At 45.6% G+C, this 8724-nt stretch overlaps 1 pseudogene; it reads right to left on the bottom strand.

Moving 5' to 3' along the window:
* Positions 1–221: 221 nt before the first annotated feature.
* Positions 222–4130, bottom strand: LOC147990925 (uncharacterized; annotated as a pseudogene).
* Between the last annotated feature and the right edge of the window lie 4594 nt (positions 4131–8724).

The following is an 8724-nucleotide window of genomic DNA, read 5'->3' as shown; positions in this document are numbered from 1 at the left end:
AATGCAGTTATGTATGCACTGTCAGAGTTTCTAGTTAAGTACTGAACAAATGCAGTGATCAAATGTACTGAAGATGTTCAAGCATAAATGTTTTCAACTCTGTTGTCCTCTTTATTTTAATCCAAAAAATTATAGTAGCAGAAATTGTGCCTCAAATTAACAGAAGCAGAAATTTAGGACAAGTGTGGCACAAATTTAGCACAGTATCACAAATTTTGTAATCAAATGGATGGCCCTTTCTTAGCATTTAGTGCCTCCTTGTATGCAGCAAGGTTGAACACACAATGTTGTGGAACTCTAGGTTGAGAGCTTGGTTGTGAGCTCTGTTCAGAGCTTGGCTGTGAGCTTTGTTGAGATGTAGGTTCATTGATCCTCAGGGTTCCTGGTTTTCTTCTAACTTCCAACTTCTTTGGCCTAGGTTGCACAGCCATTGCCTTGCCTTTTGTATCAGCAGCCTGCAAACAAGTTTTCATTAGTATAAACAAAAAAGCAACCAAGTTTTCATTAGTAGAAACAAAAAGCAACCAATTTTTCATTAGTACTAACAAGTGTCATCTTAACCTGCTTTTCAAGCACAGCTTTCTGAGTCTGAAGAGCATCAAAAGCCTCTTTGTCTTGCTTCTTTTGTTTTGCAGCTTCTCTGACCAAATGAGCATTTCCATGATGTTTAGCTGCATCATTGTTCTTATAGCTTGATCTATTATGTCCTTGCCTTTTGCAAGAACTACAAGTGATCTTGCCACCTACTTTGCTCATCTTAGTACCCTTAGGTTTTTCTCCTTCCTCTCTCCTTCTTTCTGTTTTAGGCCTTCCAGGCAAGCTAATGTGACTAGGTGGTTGTGGCTTTGGATTTGTTGAAATAGGCCAACTCTCCTCTCCCTCCAAAGGTTGTAAGCAATGATCATATATCTTGTTGTACACTTCTATGGAGTAGCAAGGAGCAATATAATCATCAATTTTCTATCCTGTTTTATAGATAGCACTAATGGCATGGCAGCAGGGTAAACCTGACAGCTGCCAATATCTACATGAGCAAGTACAGAGCTGCAAGTTAACAGTAAATTTGAATTTCTCATGCTCTTGCACTTCAAATCCATCTTTCCCATTCCACAGCACATGGCAGAAACCTGATCTCCTTATGTTTTGCTTCAGTTTTTTGAAAATGTTGGGACATATAGTTCCTTTCCAGTTAACTGACTTCCCTCTATTTTCTTGTACCCTCACCATAATTTTGCACCTAATACACTCAAGCATTGAGACAATAGCAAGGTACCTAGCTAACAGGATGTAGTTGTTGAAAGATTCACACATGTTGTTATCAACTGAATCACAATTAGACCCCAGCTTCATGTAGGCCCTACTCCAATGTACTGGATCAGTGTTCATCATATCTTTTGCACCCTCAACAGTAAATTGTGCTAGCCTGGCCCTGTTGTAGATGAAAATCACTTTGTTTGGTGATTTTGCACATCTCCAAAACCTTTTCTGAAGATCATGGTCTGGGTGTTTTTTCTTCCAATTAGCATATATGTGTCTTGCACACATTCTATGCTCAGCTTTAGGAAAAATGTCCTCCATTGCCCCTATAAGTCCCTTTTGTTGATCTCACATAAATACATATCCATCTCCTTGATTGCTTATTTTCAAGTCCTGGTTTATTTTGGCAAGAAACCAGAACCATGACTCATAATTTTCTTTCTCCACAACAGCCCAAGCAATAGGATACATCTAGTTATTTGCATCTCTTCCTATAGCACACAACATCTGTCCATCGCAAGCACCTTTGAAAAAACAACCATCAAGGCCAATAACTTTTCTACAACCTGCCAAGAAACCTTTCTTCAAGGCATCAAAACACATGTAAAACCTTTGAAATACATATGACCCATCCTTTTCATTATGGTCCAACTTCACTGCAACTGTGCTTCCAGGATTAGTTCTCAGCAGCTCTAACTGATAATTAAATAATTTTGAGTACTCTCCTTCAGTGGAATGCAATAGTTTCTGCATGACCATTCTCTTTGCCTTCTTGCGCTGTGCAACTGTCACATCAGCAAATAAGTCCTCAAGTACAGTTTTCCTCAAATCTTCTAACTTCCAACTTGGATTTGCTCTTATAAGCCTGCCATATTTTGTAGCAATAACAGTTGATGTGACCAGTTTGTTATCTCTTCTTGGAATGCAATGGTGCTCATCTACAAAGGTAGACACCTGTAGCCACTTATTTCTAGTAGTTTTAGAAGCATAGATCATCCAGTTGCAGCCAGGCCAAGTAACTTTGCACCTACTTTATGATTTTCATCCTTTGTGAAAGCAATATGCACATGTTTCTTAATGCCATATTTTATTAGAGCTTTCTTCATCTGATGTCTTCCTCTAAAAACCATTCCTATCTCAAATGTAGGAATTTCTGATTTGCTGTCATATTTTCTCCATTCACTTTTCCTTCTCACTAGCTGTGTGGCCCCCTCACCATCACTTTCCTCATCAAAAGAGCAGTCATCATCTGATGACACAACATCATCTTCTATGCTATCCAGCTTCTCATCACCAGACAATCCTTCAATCACATTATTATCTTTGATGACAGGCCCCACAGCATCCCCTAATTTCTTTGCTCTCTTCTGCCTCCTAATTTCCCTTGCTAATTTCCTTAATTTCTCTGCCTCTGATTCTTCAGCAGAACTGTGCTCTGACAAAGGCTGGTAGTCAATGTCACTTTCATCATCACCTTCTTCTCCTTCTTTTTCATTTTCATGTAATACTTCATTAGCACTTGTTCCATTTTCAACATGATCTGTAGATGTATACTCAAATTCAGAAGTAGCTGCTGGGTTCTGTCTTTGAGTAAATTGTGGCATTGTTCCTCTCTGTGGTGTACCTGCTACTGCTTTGGTCTTTGCAGATTTTGCTATATTTCCTACTGGAGCTGAAGAAGATGCACCTGGACATGAAGAAGATGCACCTTGGGCTGCACCTGGAGTTGGAGGAGGAGCACATGCACCTTGAGCTGCACCTGAAGATGTAGTTACTGAAACTGGAGCTGCAAGAGGTACTTTTCTTCTTTTAGCTGCAACTCTACTTGCTCTACTTTTCTTAATCTTCACTGGACTCTCAAATGTAGTAAGAAAGTCATTAGCCTCACTTATTATCCTCAAATTTTCTTCCTCAGCAGCTGTCCTTTTCACACCTACAACAACTTCTGGCTCTGCTCTTTGTTCTGCTAAAGCTGCTACATTTGATAAAAACATCTCATCGACCATGTTTGTCTCCACAGCATCCACATTTACCAATGCAAATCTGCTACCTTTATGCTTGGAATATGTTTCTGAAACTACCACAGGCACATCATCTACCACAGGCACATCATCTACTCTGTTTTGCAACTGCTTTACTGCTTCTTCACACAACTGCACTTCCTCCACATAGATCTCTGCACATGACCCAATAGGTGTTGCATTCCCCATCTTCTCCAGACTTGAATCATCAAAAATAAATTGCAAACCCTCACTTAGTTTTTTCCCTGGAACAAGCCAGTGCATCTTGTAACTATAATCCCCCCTACAATGTCCTCTTTGTACATGATACATGTCCTCAGCATAAGACAACAAAAGCTCAAACTTTAGGCTTTTCCTATCGAACGGAAAAGTAATCATCAGACCTCCGTTGTATACAAGCAATCCATCCACTATCTCAAATTTGCCAAAATAATGTAGTGACACATAACTTATTTCTTCTTCATCTGCCGCCTCATCGACAAGACCTGCCCAAAAAAACAATATTTACCTCATTACATAGCTCAGGACCTACCCATAAAAACAATCTTCCTATGATCTACCCTACACCTCCACCATCTGCCTGCCATGGCAGCAAAATTGGGTGCAGTAGATGACTTCTAAGCGCAGCTCTGATTTCTCCTAAACTAAGATCATGCAGTAGATGACTTCGACGGGAAAGAAAGGGGGGGTTGACTCACCATCGGGCGGCATGGAGGCCGGCGGCATGGCGGACGCCATTGCGGAGTCGGCGGACGCCATGGCGGCATCGGCGGACGCCGCCGGCGTGCTTGACGCTGTTGCGGCAAGGTTGGGCGTCGTCGTCCAGGCACAGGGAGGTTGGTCGATGCACATGGACCGAAATCACCTGAATTGGGGGCTGATTGGTCGACCGGCTCCCCCAATCAATGAAAACACCTGAAATCTGCCAAGTCAGCACTGTCCAGTTAGCAAGGAGACTAGTCAAAACCACCTAAATCTGGTGCAAAACCACCATGGGGGAGAATTGATCCGGTTTTGGAGAGTTTAGGGGCTGATTGATCCGGTTTTAGACTTTGGGGGGAAATTGGTCCATCAGACGGGATTTGAGGGGGAAAACGATACTTTCCTCTTTTGGAAAATAAGTCAGTGGGAGAGAGACTCTAGCCAGCCTAGTTGCACCTCCCAGTAGCCAAGCCGGCCCAATAGGCCACCCGCAGCCAGGCCTCCCTAGGCCCAACACCCCCTAAGGCCCACCTAACCCTCTAACCCTAGCCCGCACCCAGCACCCTAACCTCTCCTGATCCAATCTCTTTCTCTTCCCCCGCGTCCATCCTCCAGCGCCGCCAGCGCTCGACCCCGCTCCCCTTCTCAATTCCCCTCGTCATCCTCCCGATAGTGCCCGCGCCCGATGCCCTTCACACGAGCCTCCTCTGCGCTGCCGTATCACCATGTCCGCGCCTCCCTACTGCCGAGGCCGCCGCCAAGTTCCGCCTGCGTCCTCCTGTCGAGCGCCGAAACGAACAGCAGCGGCTCCTCCTCGCCTCATCCACGTCGACGGGAGCGGTGCCAGGGACCTCGACACCCTCGCCGGAGTGAGCTCGTCCCCGCCGCACCAAGCCCCTCTCCATTGAACCTGCCGCACTGCACCCTCGGGACCCGCCGGACCTCCTTCCTCTACTCCCAGTCCGTCGTGCCGCCCTAGGTCTCCGTCGGTGTCAGCCTCCTGTTCCGTCGGTCTGCCTCCCCACGCCGGCAGCAAGCCCCGCTGCCGCTGCTCTTCACCAAGCCCCCAGCTCCTTCCCCATTTCGCAAGTCCAGCTACGACCGTGCCCCATGACTCCTGGGATGCCCTGCTGCTGCCGCTCTTTTCCCGTGTCAAATGAACGGGTACGCCGCCTCCCTACCACGGCGCTGCGCCCTTGTTAGTCGTTGTTGTCACCACGAGCCCCGTGCCCACTTCCTCGCTGCTCGCACGCTGCCCTGCCTTGCTGCTGCCCACCAGAGGCCTTTTTGTCTCGCGTTTTTTTGGATCAGCAAGGTTGAGACGCCAAGACCGGACCTGTCAAATACAACTACACCACATTGATACGGGAACCACTACCGTCGACCTCTGAAGGACATGGTTTTGCCGAGTACCCCTTCATTTTGTCAAGACCGTCAAGTCCCTCGACGACAAGTGCACGGCCACGCGGATTTTACCAAGTACCCCTTTGTTTCATCGAGACCGACAAGTCTGAAGACCCCAAGTACCACGACAACCCCGAAGAGATTCAAATCCGTCAAGTTCCTCTATCGATGACTCAAACGGCTATGAAACATGTACCACTACCATCGAACCGTGAAGGCTCTGTGGATGTCAAGTTTCTCGTTGTGACCCCGAACATCTACGGAAACTTGTGCAACTAAGAACGTGAACGACTATCGTCGCCAAGATCGCTAGTACCACTACCATCGCCGAGGACCGATACTACCACTACTTCCACTACCGTCGCCACGAGAACGACTACTTCCCACAACGACCCGTGAACGACTACTTCCACTACGACCATCCCGAGAACGTCTACTTTCTCTACATTGCACCAAACTCGAACCATCCCGTTTGCACGCTTCGAAGGTATAGCCACCGAGACGATGACCCGTGGACGAATGCATGTGTTGTATGAGATGCATGTTTAGATATTGTATCCGCCCATGAACGTTAGTTGATCTCTCATTTGACACCGCCGTCGACCCGTAGGACACCCGGTAACCGGGAGCACCCCACCATCTCTTGCGTGTTCCACACATCCACACACTTCTCTTTTGCATTGGTATCTCAATCGAGTTACCGTAACCGATATGTTGTCGTGGCATCATTTTCGGATTCGCCTCCATGGTACCCCTTTTTCATTCCGTCATGGCGACCAAATGCTTCATATCATGTTCATGTTAACTTTTAACAAAAATTGCATAAGACTTGTATGTCATCCGCATCATCCAAACAACTTTTAAAATGTTTAAATTGGTGTTTGCATTAAATTGCTAAATGCATATGGGGATTTACTGGAATTGTTGTTTGGTGTTCCGGCCTCATTTAAACTTGCCTAAATAGATAATTTCTTTATGCTTCTCCTCTTGGCATGTTAACCAAGATTTAATATTGTTGAGTGCCTAAACGGGAGAGAACTAAATAATTAAATGTGGTGTTTCTTCAATATGCAACTCGTTACATATTGAGCTCCACTTAACTTGTAGTGTTGCTTGTGCACTTTGCCATGCCATGCCTCTTTAAACCGGACATGCATCATCCTTGGTTGTGCATCATGCCATGTTTATGCTTGTGTGTTTACCATGTTGTTTGCTCCTTTCCGGTGTTGCTTCTTCTTGTTAGTTCCAGTAACGTCGCGTTTGTGAGGATCCGTTCGACTACGTCTGTTTGTCTTCTTCATGGACTCGTTCTTCTTCCTTACGGGATCTCAGGCAAGATGACCATACCCCCGATATCGCTTCTATCTTTGCTTGCTAGTTGTTCGCTCTATCGCTATGTCGTGCTACCTACCACTTGTTTATCATGCCTCCCATATTGCCATGTCAAGCCTCTAACCCACATTCCTAGCAAACCGTTGTTTGGCTATGTTATCGCTTTTGCTCAGCCCCTCTTTTAGAGTTGTTAGTTGCAGGTGAGGTTGAAGTTTGTTCCATGTTGGAACATGGATATGTTGGGATATCACAATATCTCTTATCTTAATTAATGCATATATATACTTGGTAAAGGGTGGAAGGCTCGGCCTTATGCCTGGTGATTTGTTCCACTCTTGCCGCCCTAGTTTTCGTCATACCGGTGTTATGTTCCTTGATTTTGCGTCCCTAACATGGTGAGGGGTATGGGACCCTCTTGACAGTTCGCTTTGAATAAAACTCCTCCAGCAAGGCCCAACCTTGGTTTTACATTTGCCTAACAACCTATAACTTTCCCTTAGGGTTGCAAACCCGAGGGTCATCTTTATTTTAACCCCCCGGGGCCAGTGCTCCTCTGAGTGTTGGTCCGAAACAGGCAGCCTACGGGGCCACCTCGGGGAAACTTGAGGGCTGGTTTTACTCGTAGCTTGACCTATCCTGTGTGCCCTAAGAACGAGATATGTGCAGCTCCTATCGGGATTTGTCGACACAGTCGGGCGGTCTTGCTGGTTTAGTTTTACCATTGTCGAAATATCTTGTGCACTGGGATTCCAAGTCTGATCGGGTGTCCCGTGATGGAGGTTTGTCTCCGCGGATCGTGAGCTTATGATGGGCTAAGTTGGGACACCCCTGCAGGGTATAAACTTTCGAGAGTCGTGCACATGATTATGTGGCAGATGCAATATTGTTAATATCCGGTTGTAGGGAACTTGACACTTGACTTAATTAAAATGAATCAACCGCGTGTGTAGCCGTGATGGTCTCTTTTCGGCGGAGTCCAAGAAGTGAACACGGTTGTGTTATGTTTGAACGTAAGTAGTTCAGGATCACTTCTTGATCACCTTTAGCTTCACGACCGTTGCGTAGCTTCTCATCTTACTCTTATTTGCGTATGTTAGCCACCATATTTTCTTAGTGCTTGTTGCAGCTCCACCTCATTACCTTATCCTACCCATAAGCTTAAATAGTCTTGATCTCGCGGGTGTGAGATTGCTGAGTCCTCGTGACTCACGGATACTTCCAAAATAGTTGCAGGTGCCGATGATGCCAGTGCAGGTGATGTTATCGAAGTCAAGTGGGAGTTCGACGAGGACCTTGGTCGTTATTATGAGTCTTTTCTGGATGATCAGTAGTGGAGCCCAGTTGGGACGATCGAGGATCTAGCATTTGGGGTTGTCTTCTTTTATTTTGGTTCCATAGTCGGACCTTGATTGTACTCTGGATGATATATGTTTAACTTGTTATTTGTGTGAAGTGGCAATTGTAAGCCAACTCTTTATCCCTCTCTTATTCAGTACATGGGATTGTGTGAAGATTACCCATCTTGCGACAAAACCACCATGCGGATATGCCTCTAAGTCGTGCCTCGACACGTGGCAGATATAGCCACATCGTGGGTGTTACAAGTTGGTATCAAAGCCATCCCCGACTTAGGAGCCCCCTTCTTGATCGAATCGCTGATGTTGTTGAGTCTAGAACAAAATGTTTTGAGTCTTAGGATTATATATATATCGGAGAGTAGGATTCTTTTACTCCTTAGTCCCTTCGTCACTCTGGTGAGGCCTCCTGACGTAGAAGTTTTGACTTTCCTCTCCTCAAATTTCATGAATTATTTTAGGATCACGCGGGTATCTTGGAATCGTTCTGATATTCTTGGTGATGAGAACATTGTTCTTGGTGCCTCCTGACATTTAGGGGTTGTGGCAGTGTCCCGGGGAGTTGAGCTCCGAGGTGTTGTCGTCACAATTTTATCGTTGCAGTTCTGGAATACCTGAGTTCCGCCGACATCGGAAATCTCGTTTATGCAGTT

Source organism: Triticum urartu, chromosome 1A, assembly GCF_056163025.1.
Source record: "Triticum urartu cultivar PI428250 chromosome 1A, HENAU_Tu73, whole genome shotgun sequence".
NCBI classification, from domain to species: Eukaryota; Viridiplantae; Streptophyta; class Magnoliopsida; order Poales; family Poaceae; genus Triticum; species Triticum urartu.
The sequence above is the reverse complement of the archived record's forward strand: the minus strand, read 5'-3'. Positions and strand labels throughout refer to the sequence as shown.